Source organism: Lissotriton vulgaris, chromosome 1_1 (genome assembly GCF_964263255.1).
Source record: "Lissotriton vulgaris chromosome 1_1, aLisVul1.2, whole genome shotgun sequence".
In the NCBI taxonomy this organism is placed as follows: Eukaryota; Metazoa; Chordata; class Amphibia; order Caudata; family Salamandridae; genus Lissotriton; species Lissotriton vulgaris.
The window spans coordinates 64977484-64995708 of record NC_141685.1 but is presented as its reverse complement, the minus strand read 5'-3'; the positions used below and the strand labels follow the sequence as shown (position 1 = coordinate 64995708).

Below are 18225 nucleotides of genomic sequence, written 5' to 3'. Positions count from 1 at the left end.
CGGATGGCCATGATGGTACATGGGGACTTGCCAAAACGGGGGTGCTTGATGCGGTGGCAGTGTGCCCATGTTACTGGCGCTTTTGTAGCTTGCCCATGTTATGTTACTGGCGCTTGTGTAGGGTGCCCATAATATGTTACTGGTGCTTGTGTAGCATGCCCATGTTACTGGTGCTTGTGTAGCATGCCCATGTTATGTTACTGGCACTAGTGTAGCGTGCCCACGTAATGTTACTGGTCCTTGAGTAGCGTGCCAATGTTACTGGCACTTGTGTAGCATGTCATGTCATGTTACTGGCGCTTGTGTAGCATACCCATTTCATGTTACTGGCACTTGTGAAGCGTGCGTATGTTATATTGCGTGCCCATGTCCTGATACTGGCGCTTGCGTAGCGTGCCCATGTAATGGCACTTGTGTAGTGTGCCCATGTCATGTTACTGGTGCCTGTGTAGAGTGCCCATGTTATAAGCCTATGTAAAGAAAGTTCCCCCTATAATATTTTATTTTAGGACTTAGAGAGAGGGGAGAGAAACAGGAAGCTGTGAAAAACCTCTAACTTGACCTATCTCATTTATACTTCTGATTCTGTAAATTCATACATTATACATACCCCCAAGTTATTTTGCAAACCATCACAGCTTCAAAAAGACTAACTTATTTTAATATTTTATTTTTCTGTTTTTAAACATTCAATTGTTATCTGTTATGCAGTCAGAATTGACAAAACAAATTCATAATAAAGATAAAACTGAGCAGAAAAACACAATATTTACTATAGTGAAAATAACCGTACACTCATTTATCCAACCTGCAAGCATACCAACTAAAGCATCCATACTGACATACATGCAAACAACACTACAAAATAGTGACAAAAGACAATTTAAAATACGTATGAGATCCAATAAGTTTGATGCGAGACACTAATACTGTTTCTACAATGGGCTGGAGAGTCCCAACAATTTCTTCTTCTATGTGTCTCCGGTGGGATTCCCATATGTGAGTTTTCGGTCAACGCACGTTTCGGTGGGACACAATCAAAACCATCTTCATCAGGAGCAAATAATAATTCAAAGTTTTCAAGTTTGAAGGGTGGGGTTAATACGAAAAAATGCAAAACACATGGCAAAGTCAGTCCAGCGGTTCGCTAGTGGCAAAGAAAGCATTTTAGTTATTTGGCCATTTTATCAATAACACATTAAGATTGCTCCTTCCTGGTGGGTGGCATATATAGTCTGGCCGCAGAAGATACCCCTACACCGTGATAGTAAATTCACGCATACTAAAAAGAGCAAAAGAGAAAAGGAGAAAATATATGGCAATTTTTTTTTTAAAAAGATAGAGGTACCCTGATTATATAGTTTGATTATGCTCATGCCAGAAATTATTATAGCCGGAAACCCGAAACTTGAGGTTAGAAATGATTCAATAGTGCTAATACCAAGTGTGCAATAGAAAGAGCGCAGAGATTAAGGATTTCAAGAAAGAGGCCGTGACACAAACAAAAAAATTTAAGCGTGCCCAGAAACTTAAGTCAAAGAGTAAATTTACATGTATTCTAAACAAGTAAAAATGTTTAGATTTATGTTATCTTCTAATACGTAGATGGACAGATAATTACAGGTCTACAATTTGCTCTGCTTGTTGATTTAACTAAAAACAGAAAAAAAACATTGTAAGGCGATACATGTGCTAGTCGTCAAACCTGTGACAGCCCTCCAAAAGATTTTATGAAGAAAATCTCACCCTCATAGTCGAGTTAGAAAATATATCTGTTGGTTGTCAGTCTTGATTTTGCTCAAGTGCCTTCAGCTTAGCATCCAAATAAATAGAGTGCAGGCTTTGATTATATGGGAGAAACCCAGTACCTGAAAGTATTTTAAAAAGTATATGTTATACTGAGGGGTTCCTACCTAAGCTGGAATGGTGCTGCACAGATTTATTCCATACAAATATGTAGGGAGATATTACTTCGAAAGTAGATTAGCATGAGACTTAAAAACAGATTGTATGATAGAGCAAACAGCCCTTCACTCTCCAACAATTTTAAAGCAAGAGCATCCTTCATGCCATATAAAAAATCAGCTACCTTTATAGTACAGAAAATACTAACTCAGTCATGAAAGCCGATAAGTCTCAGTATGCACTAGTATATAGAATATCCTACATCTACATGTGGCCACTATACATTGCTCATTATCTATGCGGCTCCATTGGTCATAATGAGAAATTTCCTAGTTATCACAAAGGAAAGTTTCAATTCTATTAAGGAAGCGGAGGCGAGGATTATGCATATCCTTTCTCTATTTATTAGACAGCAAGTTAAAAGGAACAAGAAAAAACAGCCATGAACTACATAGCCCATGAGGCTCAGCGGTAGTCATGGAAACCAGTCTACCAATCACAGTCCAGGCAAGGGCATATAGGAGATCCCACGACGTAGTCCTTCCTCTTTCAATGCTGCAGGAAGTTAAGTTGACCATCGTCTAATCCGTCTTCTGATCTGAACCTAGGATAAAAGAGAATATAATAATCTCCTATACAGAAGGAACTCCTATATGAGAACATTACATAAGCATAAAGCAACCAGTCAAGCAAATACAAAGGCAATAAAGTACTTGAAGCACACGCTGCCAAATAAAACTGTAATCAAAATAGAACATATCTGATGCAAACACAATAAATCACAAGAGCAATACTTTCCTGATACGTAGAAAGTTAATCCTCATACAGATAATCCCAGGGCTGGAGGTTAGATGAAGCCAGGGAGGGATAATCCTCGCCTCCGCGTCCTTAATAGAATTGAAACTTTCCTTTGTGATAACTAGGAAATTTCTCATTCTATGTCAGGAAGCGGAGGCGAAGATTATGCAAGTTTAAAGCTTACTTACCACAAGCGCAGAGGCTTCATGAATTGGCTTGAAATAAAACTATATAAAAGTTGATTCCGAAGACCAATCAGACGCATTCATAACGTCCTCCAATCTGCCACCAACGTGGACAGCCTTGGAGGCCACAGCTCCTTTAGTAGAATGAGCTCCAAAATTTCTGACAGCAATCCCAGATTCAGACATAACCTACTTGACCCATCTAGCAATGGTGGGAGAGGAAACCGCCCTAAAGAGTTTCTTAATGGCAATAAGAAGTTGCCGTTCACCAGGAGGTCGAACCTCCAAAGTCAAGAAATAAGACGAAGGAGAATAGCGAGTTTAGCTGAAATCTCCTTGCGAGACAGATAATCATTATCTTGCAAAGATAAAAGATGACGAAGAACCAAATTAACATCCCAGAGGCCAGAATAACGTGGCTCTGGGGGACGTGAAAGACGAATGCCTTTCAAGAGCTTACAAACCCAAGGGTGTTCTCCAACCGGAGCCCCATCCACCAAAGAATGACCAGCAGAAATGGCTAAATGGAAAGAATTAATGGTACAATAAGCCAACTTCTGATGGAAGAGTTCCGCAAGGAAGTTGATTACCTCAGCAACGGAGGAGCCCACGGGATCCAGGTGTTTCGACAAACACCAAAGAATCCAACGTCTCCAAGCAGATCGGTATCGCTTGGTAGTACCCGGGGCCCAGGCCTGTTGAATGAGGAGTTCAGCTTCTCTCGAAAGCGAGTAGTCAGTCCATCGTCTCCTGAAATCCTCCAGGCCATAAGATGTAGATGGCCTTGGAGAACCAGGGGGTGAGGATGGCGCAGGGGATCCGTCAGAATGTGCTCGAAAGACGGCAACCGAAGAGGCCTGTCCCAAGACAATTCCAGAAGGGACGGGAACCAAATCTGAGCTCTCCAGATTGGAGTAATCAGGATAAGAGAGGCTTTCTGCCTGCGGACTTGAGCAGCGACCCTCTAAATGAACAGGAATGGGGGAAAAGCATAAGCTGGAAAACCCAACCAATCCTGAAGGAAGGCGTCCACCGCCTCCGCTCCCGGATCCTGCTTCCAACTGAAGAATCGCGGGAGTTGGGCATTCCATCTGGAAGCAAAGAGATCCACAAGGGGAAGACCCCACAGGTCCATAACCTGATGGAAAATCGCAGGATCCAGCCTCCAATCGCTGGCATTCAGGAAATGTCGAGAGTTCCAATCTGCCACGCAGTTCTGAACTCCTGGGAGATACTCCGCCGTCACCGAAATTTGACGTTGAAGACAATAATTCAAAAAATCCTTGGCAAGATCTGCCAGAATCTTGGAGTGAGTACCGCCCAGGGGATTGATGTATTGAACCGCCGTCATATTGTCCATCCTGAGTAGGACAACAGCAGGAGACTCTCGTTGTCGTGAAGGAACGAATGGCGAAAGTACCCCCAGGAGTTCGAAGCAATTGATGTGGTGATGCAATTCCTCCTCCGTCCTCCTGTCCCCCGCAGACAGAGAGACGTATCTGGCCCCCCAACCCAGGCGACTGGCATCGACTCGATTACCAGAGCTGGACGGGAGCCGAAAATCGCTCTCCCATTCCAAGCCTCCATGTGGTCGATCCACCAGAGGAGTTCCGACCTGCATTCCAGGGAGAGGGAGATCAACTCTGAGTAAGTAAGACCTCTGCGGAGGTGAAAAGCCTTCAACCTCTGAAGGGCCCTGTAATGCAGAGGACCCGGAAAGATAGCCTGAATCGAAGATGATAACAAACCCACAATTCTGGCCACTTGCCGAAGAGAGATCCTGTCCCGACGGAGTACCTTGCGAATCTCCTTCTTGATTTTGGAAATCTCCTGAGACGGAAGATTCAGGGTGGCATCTGTCGTGTTGATGCGAAACCCTGGAAAAATCATGCTCTGCTGCGGAATCAAATCTGATTTCTGCGCATTGATGGTGAACCCCAGATTCTGCAAGAGGGACACAGTAACCTGCAAGTGGAGGAGAAGTTGATCCCTGGGCTGCTCCTTCAGGAGAATGTCGTCCAGATAAATGATCAATCGAATGCCTTTTGTGCGAAGCTGTTTGACCACCGGTCGTAGGAGTTTTGTAAAGCACCAAGGTGCTGAGGAAAGACCAAAGGGAAGAGTTTAAAACTCGTAAATTTGATCCTTCCATTGAAACTGGAGGAACCGGCGATGTGGAGGGAAGATGGGAACCGAAAGGTAGGCATCCTTGAGGTCCAACCGGACTAACCAATCGTCATGGAGAAGGAGATCCCTGAGGAGATGGATTCCCTACATTTTGAAATGGCGATAAACCAACCACTCGTTGAAGGAACGGAGGTTGATAACTGGCCTGAAGCCTTTTTCTTTCTTTTCGACCAGAAAGATATTGCTGAGAAAACCTCTTGGATGAAGATTGGAATGGACAATAGCTCATTTTGAGAGAAGATCTTGAACGTCCAGATCGATGAGTGCGTCTTCCGCTTCGGAAAAAAACAAAGGGCGAGGACGAGACATTTGAAGAATCCTTGAACTGTTTCCAGCACCCAAGGATCTGACGTGAGATCTGCCCAATTTGCTAGAAACCAAGAAATCCTTCCCCCCAGACAAACCGGAGAGAGGAGATTCATACTTACCATTGAATCCTTTGGAATTATTCTGGTTGCCACAGCGGCCTCTGTCTTGATCTCTGCCTCCACGGGAAGGATAGAAGGATCCCTGCCTACCATCGTTCCAGCCATTGGTGCGCTTTCCTTGTCCCTTATTGGAGCCTTGGTTGAACTGACGGCCGGAAGAGCGACCCCTGCCTCGTCCAGCCTCGGCAAAAACCTTTTTCGGAAAAATCTTCTTTATCAAGGGCAGAAAATGTGGCCACAAACTTTCCAAGTTCCTTCACAAAGGGATCACCAAAAAGTGTGCCCTGTGCCACAGAGCCTGCCTCGGACGAAGACAATTCCCCAGCTTTGGGTCAATCTTTAGGAGGAGAGAACGGCGACGCTCAGCTGAGAGGGCACAGTTGGCGTTGCCCAAAAGGCACATCGCCCCCTGTGCCCACCCCGCAACATCGTCCGCTGGAAGAGGTTGTCCGGCTTCTCGGGACCTTTGCGCTAATTCCATGATTTTAGTCAAGGACCCAACAACATCTAGAAGCTTGTCCTGGCAAGCTCTCTAAGATCTATCGATGCCCTTCTTAGGGTCCTTCATGTACTTTGCAAAAAAGGTGCACAATTTTGGGTCTATCTCCGGGGTAGCAGTAACGCCATTAGGGAGTGTGGGCCGAGGGCACTCTGACCTGAGGTGAGATCGCACCTCCTGAATGAGGGGTTGTCTGATTTTAGAGGCAACATAATCGGCTGTCATCCTATTGGGTACCCATTCAGTGGAACGTGGGCGGAAGATACAATTAGGGTCAAACCTGTCCGGATGAACCGGCTCACCATCACCAATGTCCGAAACAGAAGGCCTAGGACGCCAAGACCTGCCCGAATCCATCAAATCCTCTGAGGATTCATCATCATCTGCAAAGACATCATCATCCTCACCCTCTCCGCCTTCGGGAAACCCTTCTTCAGGGTCAAAATCCGGTGTGGCATCGCCACCTGTATATCCGGGTGAGCTTTCCTCCCGGTAGGGTGCATTTCTAAGTGTGTGCGCACTCTTATATAAGACTTCAGCAAGTTTACTGAAGCCCTCCAGGTGCCCTGCTTCACGCTTGACTGCCTTACGTGACACCACAGAGTGAATACCACTAGGCCCTGCCCCACTGTCTCCCAGGATTCCAGAAGAAGACTTAAAGACATGAGCAGACAGTTTATTAACACTGTCCTGCAGAGGAGCAAGCGCCTGGGCAATAGCCGAAGAAAGGAGCTTGTCAACCTCTGCAGGAGAGCGCACTTGGGGTTGCGGGGGGGGGGCTGTCCCTCAGAATCGGGGATAGACACATAATCATGGTCATGACGTGACTGCATATTCACAGAGGGTCGGGCACCCATAAACAACACCCAATAGCTATGAATATAAGGGTTCCCCCCAACACAGGTGCCCTGCGCAGTAAATAGCAGTTGTAGAATGAATACAATATATGATGGAACACTGTACCAAAGTTATGCAAGAAAACAGCCAAGTGTGGGCCAAGCCCGTCTTTCCTACCGCAAACGCGGTGTCAGTGAAGGGGGCAGGAGGCCACACAGTGTAAAACAACAAGAAATGCCCCCAGCGTGTCTCATCACATGCACGCAAAGGGCGCTGTGGTGAGAGCTCCGACACCGGCAGCGCGTCGAACAGACAGCCCTACACGGCGCACCGCATAGGACAGACGCTCGAGCCGGAGCCTCCCGCGTCAGACTGCAAGCAGGAATGCTCCGCCAAACAAGAAAACCACAAGCAATATAACAATTTAAGAAAACAAGCCGTCACAACAATAACTGCCCATGCCACAAGAAATACGCAATAAGAATTGAAGCAAGGGACTTAACTGACGGGGCAGCAATAGAGAAAGAGGAAGGACTACGTCGTGGGATCTCCTATATGCCCTTGCCTGGACTGTGATTGGTGGACTGGTTTCCATAACTACCGCTGAGCCTCATGGGCTATGTAGTTCATGGCTGTTTTTTCTTGTTCCTTTTAACTTGCTGTCTAATAAATAGAGAAAGGACAGTCTGTAGCCAGTGGGTGGCGCATGCGCAGATCTGTATTCACTACCTCCGGAAGTGACGTCCTGTGTTGCGGCAGCCAAGAAATGCCGCAGCCCCAGGGGCGCCTCGAAGCGGAGGCTTCATCTCCAGGCGCTGCGAGTCCTGGTGAGTCAGAAGAGAGGCCAGGGGGGTGAGAGGCCTGGTGAGTCAGAGGTAAGGCTGGGGGAGGGGGGTCATCTCTGTCATCGACCCTCATCCTCCAGCATTGACCCCTCAGACCCTGTGTTGACTCCTCCTGGAGGCTCCTCGAGGCCCGGGGCCTTTACAAGCCTCAGTGTGATCTGCATTTTTATAAACCATTTGTGAATTCTGTATCTCTGCTCTCAGAGCACAGGTCCTGAACAATCATCGTCAAAACCAATAGCTGTCACCCATGCACAATCTCTTGGCTTTGCCAATGTTTGTTTAGACATGCTGCACAGCACTGCGGCTGATGTAAAATACACTTAAAGTAAAATAAAACAGAGCAAAGCGCTGACACCCCAGAGTGCAACGCGGCCTGGGACTTTGTTATTCTTTGTCATGTTGCACAGCAGCTTGCGAGCTTTGCATTATGTCTAAATAAGCATTGACAAAGCCAAAATACCTCTCATGTTACCTGAGAGCTATTTGGCTTTGTTAATGTTTTTTAGTGACGATGCAAGGAGTGTTGGCAGCAACATTACTCCAGGGCTTCCAACACCTGGAATATGTGGGTATGGTTTCATAAACACAGTCACTCATTTAATTACAATACCACGCAAGCAATATTCCCTCTATTTTTATCCTCTGTGTGCGATAGAGTAAAGTCTCTGTGCACTGCGGCCAAAGCTATGTCAAGAACCTAATCATGCATGTAGACCCGGGCTTTAAGTGGGATGAAAACACTAGGGTGTCTCTCAAAAGGCATGACCAATGCAATGAAGGGCGTGGCTTAAAAGCAATTAAGTTAGCTTAACATAGTGTGCCACCTGACTGATATTTTGCTTCTTCTGTCATTGCATCCAGATATATAATACAAGTATAATTACACCTACAAGAAGCCAGGATTATTGGCTTTGTCAATGGTTGTTCGTTGCATAAAGTTGTATATCAATTGAAAATGCTTCTGCTCTTGTGGTAGAGGTTGTGGCTTAATGCTCGAGCTGCCAACTTAGGCGATGGGTTTTCTGTCTCGGTCAGACTAACATTCTGTGATTCTCTGAAAATCGATGAATCTCCCCATGCATACAAAAAAAATAATCGGGTGAATTGCTCCAATAACTTTGGGTTGAGTTCCCACTATATACAACTTGCTACATTTCTTTTCTAAATGCGGGGCTGATGGTTTGCCTTTTGAAAGAAGTTATCTTAAATGCAGCCCATGACGGACGCTGTGATCAGGGGAGCAACTAGACCCGACCTTCGGAAGGGGGCTAACACTCCCACCCAGGGATAGCCCTAGCACGCGTTGCACACTGTGCAACAGTCTTTCTTGGCGCCCCTTCTCCTTCTTCGCCATGAATTCCATCACTATCACTCACCAACATCCAGGATCATCTGAAAGCACACGTTGTGCTTTTAAACGTCCTGCTTTTCTTTTCTTAAAGCAGCACTGCTGCAGGGCTGATTGTGGGCCTTTTGAAAGAATTTATGTTAATCACAGCGTCCGTCATGGGCTGCATTTAGCATAAAAATACTTTCAGAAGGCAAACAATAAGCCACACAGCTGCGCTATATTTAGAAAAGAAATGCATCAAGTTTAAAATCACGTACCTGTTCTTTCAGATGATTCTGAAAGCACACCTCATGTTTGTAGACTTGTTGCATTTCTTTTCTAAGTAGAGCGCATCTTTGGAGTTGATTGTATGCCTTTTGAAAGTATTTGTTAAGTGCTGTCCTTGATGGGCACTGTGATTAACATAAATACTTTCAAAAGGCCCACAATCAGCCGAGCTCTAGTTAGAAAAGAACGGCAGCAAGTACATGTTATGTTAATTAAACTTTTAGAGTGCAACGGTTACCCTGAGGTGTCCTGGTGCTATGCACTGCATATCAGGAGAAATTATGTCTCTGAGTAAACAGCCATGTTTTCAGCCCCCTTCTAAAAAAGAGGAGATCTGCTGAATTTCTCAAATGGAACGGCAGATCATTCCAGGCCTTAGATGCGCAGGCGATGAAACTCCTAGCTCCCCCAACTGTTTTTTTTTTAAATATAGGAACTAGGACTTGTCTTGCTCCTGTGGACCGAAGAGTCCTTCCTGGAACATACCATTTGAATCTTTGCCTCAGATGGTCAGGCCTATTCCATTGAGGGCTTTAAATGCCATACAGAGGGCCTTAAAGCTTACCCTTTGTTCCACAGGGAGCCAGTGTAGTTATATTAGTTCTTTTTTGACAATATTTAGGTGTCCCTGTCAACAACCTGGCCGCCGCGTTTTGCACGCTCTGAAGCCTGTTAATGTGCTGTTTTTGGGCGTTCAGACAGACGCTGTTGCAATAATCCAGACGTGCCATAACAAGTGCCGTGGCCACCGTCCTGAGACTTTCTTTTGGAAGATAAAGCTTTATTTTTCTTATGATTCTGAGTGTCAGAAAACAAGCTGACACCACCGTGCTTATTTGGTCACTAAACGTAAGTTTGTTATGCACTAACACCCACAGATTTGTTGCTTTTCCAGTGCAATCAGGGCAAATACCAAAATCTTCTGGTCACCAGTCTGGTGACCATAGCTGTGGGTTATTCCTGAATATGATGACCTCTGTTTTGCTTGAATTTTGTTTCAAGCAGTTGGTCGACATCCACCCTGAGATGGCTTTCATACAATTGTGAACATGTGCCCCAGTTTCCTTTTTATCCCCATCTCTAAGAGATAACACAATTTGAGTGTCGTCCGCATAGGAGGTGAGTTGGAAGCCAAAGGATCTTATTAAACATGCCAGAGTTATCATGTACATATTAAAAAGTGTTGCGCTTAACGGTGAGCCCTGAGGCACCCCACAATGGAGGGAACACGGCTTTGACATGTTGTTGTCGTCCAGATCAACTGTTTGTGTTCTTTCAGATAGAAAGGACTGCAGGAGGTTCCAAGCAGCACCCTGTACCCCTGCTTCACACAGCCAGTCCATCAGAGCTTCATGATGGACCGTGTCAAAGGCCGCTGACAAATCTAGCATCATCAGTATTGCCTTGCCTCCACAGTCCAAGGCCTCCCTCACTTCCTCTGTAGATTTAATTCAAGCCAGCTCCGTGCTGTGTTTGCCTCTAAACCAGTACTGAGACTGGTCGAGTAGATTATTGGTTCGAAGAAATAAATCGAGCTGGGTATTCATAGCTTTTTCAGCATTTTTTGCAAGAAGCGGAAGCCATGAAATTGGCCTATAACTACTTGGGACCTTAGGAACCAGAGTCGTTTTTTAGGTTTTGCCTAGCCAATGCGTACGAAGTACGCATGCGCTAGCAAAATCTTATGTTTTCCTCTGTGGGGTCGGGTATCCGCCCCCTCCTCCCATTGGCTAGCTCCATAAATGGAGGCTAGCCATTGGGAGACGGCTCTGTCCGTCAATCCCGGACCAGATTCGGGGGCGTTCCCGAGATTTTTTTCTCTCTCCACCCACTTCTGATCGTCAATGCGGCGGTGGGTGTGTGTTATTTTTTTTTTTCGAGTCGGCCTGTTTTCTTCTTTTTCCAAGTGTTTGTTGTTGGAGTTGGCTGCAAGATTTGAGTTCCCACGAAGCGTTCAGGTAAGGAGCATTTTCTTTATAAATATGTTTTCACTTTGTATGTTTACGTATGTTTGTTTTGATCCCGTCCCTGACCCTCCCCTCCCGCTGTCCGTTCCCGCCCCCCCCTCCCGCTCTCTGTTCCTTTCCCGCCCCCCCTCCCGCTGTCCGTGTGCTCGTGGTGCTTGTTTGTCAGAGCTAGCAGCGAGGATGCTAACTCATAACCAGCACTATATATTAACTGCAGCTTCTCTTGTAAAGATTAGCAGTTTCTGTTCTGACCTATTATGCGAAAAACAAGCCCGGCTTGCTGCTTGTTGTGACGGCGCAAGCCGTGTTTACATCGACGCTCATACTTACGGGGATGCGCCGAAGCAGCTGCGCCGGGAAGCTAGAGGAAAGAAAATTGTGCGCGTCTGGGGAGGGTTTATATAGCACCAGATGCCGGCGGCTCAGGGCGTTCCCAAATATAGCCTGAGTAAAGCCCTCTGCAAAACCCAAAGGGCGCTGGCGCCCTGCACCCTGCAGGGATGGAGGATAGGGTGGGGGGGCAAAACCCAAAGGGTACTGGTGCCCTGCACCCGGCAAGGGAGGGGGGGGGGGCAAAACCCAAAGGGCGCTGACGCCCTGTACCCGGCAGGGATGGAGGGTGGGGGGGGGCCAAAGGGCGCTGGCCCCCTGCACCCGGCAAGGAGGGCGCGCATTCTGACCTCGTGCAGAGCTAGACCCCCTCAAACAGCAGCACAAAACCTTCGACCCGCCCGCGGTCCCGAGACGTCGCCCATAATGAGAATACATGATGCTCTGAGATTGACACGTATATCGGCGGGTCACTGCTCCTGTACACGATCAGATGTCAGACAGAAAGGAAACCCCTGATATCGAGAACAGAGTCGCGTGGTGGATGGACGGATATGGAAACATAAGGAACTCAGCAAATACAAATGGACCCGGATGCCATATAGGCACTATATTGCATAACTAATGTGCAAAGTGAATTGTATACTTTTTAAGACGCGGTAAAGAACCAGCGATCGCCTTGTGTGCGCAGGTAGCCCAAACCCTAAGCAGGCATAAATAAGGCTTTTCTGTAGAAGTTGAATTCACGCATGGATAAAATGTGTCTTAAAAATATGTGAACTTCTAAACAACATGAATGTGTCCTAACTCAACATGTGCTCATGTAAAGCGCTCTAACCCCTTCGGGTCTCGTTAGCGCTATATACAACTTTTTTTTTAAAAGCTTTAATGTGTACTGCCTAGCAGTGGCATCGGGAGCGGGGGGGGGGGCCCTCCGGCGGACGGGTGGCAGCATACTCTTCACACCCTTATTAACTCCACCGTGTGGGAGAAGCTCCGTAGCTCACTATTTTACCGAGGTGTTTATTCAAAAGTGCCTCTTTGTGTTCACGAGTGGCACTGCTAGGTTGAAGCATTACATATTAATTAAAAGCCCCACTCTCTTCTTCTTTGGGCCACAGGGATAACGTGAGAACTTGTGGGGCAGAGAAGGGGGAGAGTGCCTATGATAGATAAGGCTCTTTGGTCCGGTTATAGTCTAAGTCTGCTAGACAGAAATTTTACTGATGGGTTTATTTAATATACAGCCCAGCCAGGGATCTTCTTTTAATTATTTAGAACTAATACAGCCTAAGCTGAGGATCGAACTCTGCTCTCCACCTCCAAGGTCGGCAGCTTTATGTGTTACGCCACCTCTCCTCGCTTCACTTTGTTTCCATTGCGTGACCTTTAAGTGCCCCTGGGGCACAAGCAGGGGCCTACTAAAGTGCTTCTCTTCGGAATGCACTGTGCGGTCCCCCGGGGTATACACTATGCGTCATGTTTTCTGTTCCGATTGGTCATGCCTTTCCACAGTTTGTGGGTGGCCACAAAGCCTAGAAACCGTAAAGACAATATCACTACATCCCATCTAATTGAGTTAACTTCAAATTGTCAATTTCTCAGTTCTCGAAATAAGGTATTCAAGCCAAGCCGGCTGTTGCGTGAAGAAAGTTAGGCAGATGCTCTTAAATATACTATACACAGAAGATTCATTTTAAGGTTCCTCTCAATATGCAAAAAAAAGAACTAAGGATCGATCATGTATCTATAGAGCTATCCTGTATATTTGTTTCTGCATTTCAATAGTAGGTATGAGTGTATAAGAGAATCGGGTTGCCTTTCACCTGATTCACTTGTGCCAAAGTAAATAGTGGCCAAATGTGTTGGCAGAGTAGACAGTAAGGCTGGAGGTTGGGACACCCAGTTACCACTTGTTGGCTGACCTTTGATGCAGGGTGAGTACAATAGAAAGTCCTGGACAATGAATGTAATAATTATGTGGAGCGCTGTCTTGTGCACTGTGAGGCTATCGGCAGGGCTTAAGCAGGAGCAAGTTGAACCAACTATTTCAAAAGAAGGAGTTTGTGCAGGTTTTTTTTTTTTAAACGGGTCATTTTTAAGGACCAAGGCTTGTTTTTCATCCTCGGACTTCATCTAGAGTAGGAGAGAACGGAAGGAGAGGAAGAAAGGAGGAAGAGAAAAAATAGGGAAATTGTGATAAATGAGAAAGCATGGACGGAAAAGAAACTGCGAAGTGAGATGAAGAGACAGGCAGTGTGGCTTGCTGGAAGAAAGGTGTGAGGTGGAATCCAGTTTAGACAGCCTTGGTATTTTCTAACATGGCATTTGTAAGTGCCAGTGGCGGGCTCTTACAAATTCTTTAGGCCCCTGCACTTATTTATAAATTCAACCCTAAATGGAGTACATTACTGTGTGCCACTTTTACTGTGTGTACATGTGTTGTGTTTGCATAGCGCAAACATTCCCAAAAGACAGCAGAGCAGTGTACAGGCTCAAAGGAAGAGAGCAGCAGTGAAAGGTGGGTGTGAATGCCCTCATTCTGTTTCGAACAGTAGTCACACAACTACCAAGAGGCCCTGTGTGTTGTGGCCCCACACGCTTTCTGTTGGCTAGGTGAGTGTCTTTGACAGGCGTACCTTTTGTGTTTTTTTTTTTTTTGTTTTTTTTTTTGGTCGAAGCCTACATCTTTTGGACCTTCGGAAAGCGGCCATGAGAATGCATTTCACCCATTGCTTGCCAGTGGCTTTGTACCTCACATTTTCTTGCTTTTATTTGGACTGTTCAGCTTGAGTTTGTCCCTTCCATTGCCCAGTCAAGTCAAGTATTACACCGTCTCCTCCCTCGGGACTCGCTCCTCTCTCCGAACTTTGCCTCGCAATGCAGGAACATCGCTGCCAGCAGCAGCAGTGCCGACCGGTGGGGCCGCATCCCTTGCTGAGCTTTGCGGGGAACCCGAGGAGTGGCAAGGGGTCAGCGGTGCCACCGGCAGGTCCTGGCTCTGCAGTCATGCAGCTCCCAGGATGCAGGACTTCTGCTCATACTCTCATCCCGTCACTCACTCTTCCCTTTCACCACTCTCCTTCTCTCACTGCCTCTCTCCCTTCTGCTCATACTCTCATCCCGTCACTCACTCTTCCCTTTCACCACACTCTCCTTCTCTCACCGCCTCTCTCCCTTCTGCTCATACTCTCATCCCGTCACTCACTCTTCCCTTTCACCACACTCTCCTTCTCTCACCGCCTCTCTCTCCTGCTCTTACTCTCATCCCGTCACTCACTCTTCCCTTTCACCACACTCTCCTTCTCTCACTGCCTCTCTTTCTTCTGCTCATTCTCTCATCCCGTCACTCACTCTTCCCTTTCACCACACTCTCCTTCTCTCACTGCCTCTCTCTTCTGCTCTTACTCTCATCCCGTCACTCACTCTTCCCTTTCACCACACTCTCCTTCTCTCACTGCCTCTATCTTCTGCTCATACTCTCATCCGTATGATGGTTATACATTCACTAGTATTATACACAAATTTCAAGTGCACCCACACGGGAGAGGGGAAGGGGTGCAGAGGGAGGGGGTGTGTTTCAATTAGTTAACATCACTAATCAAAAAAATCCTTAAGCACAAATCCACAAGTGAAACCATCATTATCATTGATCCATGAGTAAGAGATCAAGAGGAACACATGTTAAATAAAACATTCTACATGAGACAGAGACTCCTGTAATGATTCTTATTATCAATCTTGGGGTAAGGAGTTCGTATAAGTAGAAGATGGTCTACGTTTCGACCCAGAGGTGTAGGACAGTAGATCCTTACTCGAGGGTCTTCATCAGGACGTGAGGGGGTGAAGGAAGAGGTGGGGCTGAGTCCTAGGTATAATGGTGAAAAAATATATATGCGCATTATTTTAACGGTCTCAAAGGAGTCCCGACACACATAGATTAAAAAAGCCCGGAGGCCATTCACATCAAGATACTAAACGTGTGAAAGAGGAGTTAAAAAGGAGGGTAAGTACACTAAGGGAGGAACAAAAAATGATTACCTGGCAACGCAGGTAGACAAGGCCACAGGCCTGCTGTGCGTGTTGCGTCTCCAGGCAGGGCCCAGTCCGGATTAATATTAGAGGTGTCTGAAAAGACATATGGAAACAATTCGGTACATTAGCACCAAACACCTAAGGTAACCCGTTTCAGAGCAGGTGGGGGGCAAGGGCGTCAAAAGCCTACCTTATAATAAGTAGTTGTTAGTAAGTAGTTCACCCGTTCTAGATGGCACGGAGGGTGGTGTCCACCAAGTACGTTTTAGGAATTCCCCAGGCGCTCGTCTGAAAGACACCGAGTGGAATATCACGTATCAAATAACGGAGAGCTGGATATGCAAGCAGTATGGCACGCATTGTCAAAGAGCTGTGACTCACCCAAAAGGGGATTGTGAAATGCTATCAGGAAGGAGCAGGCTCAGCGTGTCTCCTTGAAAGTGGCAGGGGCCTCCGTGGCCTGAGCGTCCCAAAAGTGGATAAAGTGCATCAGACCGCCATCTGGAAAAGCGAATTCCGGAGAGAATGTAAGGAGACGATTTTGGCTCTAAACGGAAAAAGTTACAAACGCGGCTACTTTCAATGGACTCACCCGTAATGAGTCAGAGCGGAGCCAGCGTCAGCGCGTGTCTGCCTGGAACCAGGAAGTGTTACCATGGCTACCAGGATCGATTTTGTAAACTCCTGAAAGAAAGACTCAGACGCGTTGCTGAGTAACAGGGTAGCATCCCTTTGGAGGAAAGACTGATGCAAGGGGATTATTGAAAAGGGTTGAGACCCATCACAGGATGACAGAGTTGCTATTATAAACCAATATGACACGGTGATGCGAGTTCACCCTGCAGTGATTGACGCTTCCATGTGGGCCCCAGATAGACATAGAAGCGAAGTGTGAATTACAGTCAAAAAAACAAAATAGCGCGAACCTGCCAACATGGCGGTCTGGCGCACAGTGTCTCAAACCAAGGTAGATCAACCGAGTCACAACAAGCATAGGGGTCATATAAACATTTGGTGAAAGCCCGCATTCAAGAGTATGGCCATTCGTATGTGTTGAATGTACTACAAATGCGCGGACCAACCCAACACGGTAGTCAAGGCGCATATGGGTCAAAAGAATATTTCACAAAAACGTCCATAAGGCAACCATTACATAATCCCTCAGTATGGTCATTGGTATACAACACATGTACTCCATAGGCGCGGACCAACCATACAAGGTAGTCAAACGCATATGGGTCAAGGCGCATTAGGTTCAAAGGAATATTTTACAAAAACGTCCATAAGGCAACCATTACATAATCCCTCAGTATGGTCATTGGTATACAAACCATGTACTCCATAGGCGCGGACCAACCATACAAGGTAGTCAAACGCCTATGGGTCAAAACACGCCCTGTTGGCAAACATACGCATGATTACCCAATGTGGCCAAAGGTGTGCACTGCATGTGCTGCAAAGGCGCGGACCCACCAACCAGGGTGGTCAAACGCCTAAATACAGTGGAAAACACTCAAGCTGGATTAAAGAGACGAATGAGTTAGAGAGTCAGCATGTTAGTGTGTATAGGTACCCAAGAGCGTGGAACCTAATTCACAAGGTGGCCATTTGCGCAAAACTACTTTCTGATTCATTCAAACCCCTGGATACTGAATCAAAGAGACGAATCCATTTAATCTCCCTTACATTGAGGATGGGTTCGATGCTGCCGCCCCTTGGGCCCAGTCGGACCTGTTCCAAAATTGTCCACTTCAGACTTTCAGGGGGGTGATTGTGTGTGTTACAGTGATCGACCAGCGGGGCTCCTACGACCTTGCATCTCACGCGGCTGCAGTGCTGCAGAAAACGTACCTTCGCACGTTGCTGTGTCTGACCCACATATATCTGGTCACAGGGGCATATTATGCACGCATTTAAAAAGGCAAGGAACATCCGAGACCATGTGGTGCGCTCCTTCCTATCGAGCCCAGCTGAACCATCGATCACAACCATGTGGAACCTTCCTCCTATTGTGGGACATTATCGATGCGGATCCTGCAAAGCCTGTCCATCGACTATTCAGACGAAGATCTTCACCCACAAACAACATCAAGTTCCCCTCAAGTCACACACCAATTGTAACTCCACCAATGTGGTATATTGCATAATATGCCCCTGTGACCAGATATATGTGGGTCAGACACAGCAACGTGCGAAGGTACGTTTTCTGCAGCACTGCAGCCGCGTGAGATGTAAGGTCGCAGGAGCCCCGCTGGTCGATCACTGTAACACACACAATCACCCCCCTGAAAGTCTGAAGTGGACAATTTTGGAACAGGTCTGACTGGGCCCAAGGGGCGGCAGCATCGAACCCGTCCTCAATGTAAGGGAGATTAAATGGATTTGTCTCTTTGATTCAGTATCCAGGGGTTTGAATGAATCAGAAAGTAGTTTTGCGCAAATGGCCACCTTGTGAATTAGGTTCCACGCTCTTGGGTACCTATACACACTAACATGCTGACTCTCTAACTCATTCGTCTCTTTTTTTTTTTTTTCAAATTTATTTTTATTGATTCTTAAAAGCAAACAAAAAAAGGGGGACAATCAAA

At 46.5% G+C, this 18225-nt stretch overlaps 2 pseudogenes across 2 annotated transcripts in view; one reads left to right on the top strand and one right to left on the bottom strand.

Annotated features, from left to right (window-relative positions):
- The window catches only part of LOC147737304 (uncharacterized), a 76750-nt pseudogene that overhangs the window by 19196 nt on the left and 39329 nt on the right, over window positions 1–18225 (top strand). The gene's annotated exons all lie outside the window — the stretch shown is intronic.
- Window positions 2324–18225, bottom strand: part of LOC147737302 (uncharacterized) — a 246203-nt pseudogene continuing 230301 nt past the window's right edge. The window contains exon 2 of the transcript XR_015296417.1: window positions 2324–2509. The product of XR_015296417.1 is annotated as an uncharacterized LOC147737302 (transcript). The remainder of the gene's footprint in view (window positions 2510–18225) is intronic.